The sequence below is a fragment of the Lactuca virosa genome, chromosome 6 (assembly GCF_052849685.1).
Source record: "Lactuca virosa cultivar CGN04683 chromosome 6, Lactuca_virosa_CGN04683_v6, whole genome shotgun sequence".
NCBI lineage: Eukaryota > Viridiplantae > Streptophyta > Magnoliopsida > Asterales > Asteraceae > Lactuca > Lactuca virosa.
The window spans coordinates 195427288-195429862 of NC_136431.1; positions in this window are offsets into that span (position 1 = coordinate 195427288).

Below are 2575 nucleotides of genomic sequence, written 5' to 3' on the forward strand. Positions count from 1 at the left end.
CAGTCTGTAATAAGAAATCTGTTTGTTTTTTAACCTCTGCAGACTGCTGCAATAAACTGAAATTAACTATACAATAATCAAAAATAGATCTAAATAAAATAATTATTTAGTTTAATCACATGCAAATCAAATATAAAGATCATTGTGATGATATGATTTTTAAAAAGGTTTATATAAAAGAATTAAACATAATATTTGCTAAATAACAATAAATAAAATTGTTAATTTAGCTAAAAACATGTTCATTTTTGTTAAAATTTTGAAGAGGATGATTATTTTTCGGTTAACTTCAATAAATTTGATAATTTTAACGATTAACTAATTAATTAATTAATATATTGTTAGAGACAATTTAACACAAAAAATATTTATATGAAATTTACCAAACTGTTTTGAAATTACTTGAAATTATATAAAATATACTCCAGTTGTTTACATATTCTTCAAATATTATTAAAATAATAAACATGTTGAAAAAAAATTAAAACAAATCTAAGTTGAATAATATAACTTAAAGTAAGTGAGAAGTGGTTTGAAGAGGATGGTCCAGTGTTGCATCACGTAGCGCACATACAACAGTTATTAAGTTAGAAGTCTTTCGAAAAACAACAGCTGCGAAAGGTCAAGTGTTGCGCGTGTGCGGCGCATCAAGAAGTGGTCAGAAGTGGTTTTTCTGGAAAATAAAAACAACACCTAAGATTCAAATCTTACATCTAATAAATAATAATCCATATGATTAATGAATCTCTAAAATTATCCCTGTGGTTTGTCATTTTCTTTGGGTAAGGTCGAAAAAAAAAGTTTATTACTAAAAAAGATCCTTATTTGGTGGCTTTGTTGTGGTTATGGTCCATACCTCGTTAAGTTTAACAGTTTGACTGTTAACTTTTTGAAAATGACAATTTTACCCCAGGGACCACTTCTGCAATTATATCTTTTTACCAAACTACAAGGACCATTTTTTCAATTTTTCTTTTTCATTTTATTGAATTATTATATATTAATTATTTTAATTAGTTCTTTTTTAATTTCTTTCTCATTGTATTATTATATATTAATAAATATTATTTTTAATATATTATATTTATATATTAATAAATATTATTTTATTATATTATTAATTTTTTTAATTTCTTCTTTATTTGATTAATTCTTTTTTATTGGATTATTATATATTAATAATTATTAACTTTAATGTATAATATTTATCTATTAGTAAATATTACTTTATTGGATTATTAATTTCTTGTAATTAATTTTTTATTGCGTTAATTCTTTTTATTGGATTATTACTTTTAATTTATAATTTTTATGTATAATAAATATTATTTTATTGGATTAATAATTTATAATGTATAATATTAATTCTTTTTAATTTTATTGGTTTAACCACAAAGTTGTCAGAATACACAAAAGTGTCGCCTCTTATCGTCGAAAATCGACGGGACAATCGCTTATCACCTTCATTGACGGTTCGACAGAAACCCCACCAACTTGTTACACCCAATGTCGCTAGTAGTCACCTATAACGACCTCTTCACAATCTGTCGGAATCCTCCATATTTGACAATAAGCCGGTCATATCTGCTACAACCACCACCATTCGAACGACCAGGAGGTCTGATCCAAACATTTCTAGGTAGCTCCTCATTTCGTTGCCTTCTACCACCTTGCATCGTCGTATCATCTCGTTGGAAATCGTCGATCATCGCCTACAGTCGGGCATTCTCGACGAAAACTACACCGGTCGGCTACCCACACAATGTGCAACAAACCCCGGAAAACAAACAGCTTCCAGTCGATCATTCATTACCGACACCACCATCGATAACGTAAATGTTAGATTGAGGGTTTTCAAACCACCATAGCCACTGCAGGTGGTAACAAGGTTGTAGAACTCGCTATTCGGTACTCGTTCGGCTGATTGTCGAGTAACGAGTACTCGGGAACTAAGCAGTTAATATCGACGATTTTCAGTGGGATAGCGGTTATCGGTACTTTTCAAAATAGCGGTCTCAAATATCGGAACCGCAAAATTCAATGATATTTACCAATATTTAACCGATATTTACTGATATTTCCAGGTGATTTCCAGGTGGGATATCGATTAAGTAATTTTACTTACTTCTGTTAGTGTTAAGTCATTGCCGTAAGTCTTATGGTCTTAACTTAACTGAACATGTTGTTATGTTAAGTACTTAATTGTTAGTTTTAAGTCATAGACTCATGGACTTAAGTCTTAACTAATCCTATTAGTGTGTTAATTATTAAATACTTAAGTGTTAACTTGCTAGTTTCTACAGGTTTGATCATGTTGTTGTGTTATGTATTTAATTCTTAACTGATGATGATGATGATATTAGAGTTGATGTGCAAGATCTTGATAAAATAATTAGATGCCTTGGTTGATGTGGACTTGGAGGAAGATTCCATGGCTTATGTAAGATTATGTTTCAAACATTGACACTTTTGAGTTTTGACTTTTGTTGTAACACCCGTAAAATTCAAGCCAATTTAAAACTTTTTAAACAATTCAAAACCCATTAGTCATTACAAAATGTTTTCAAAATAGTTT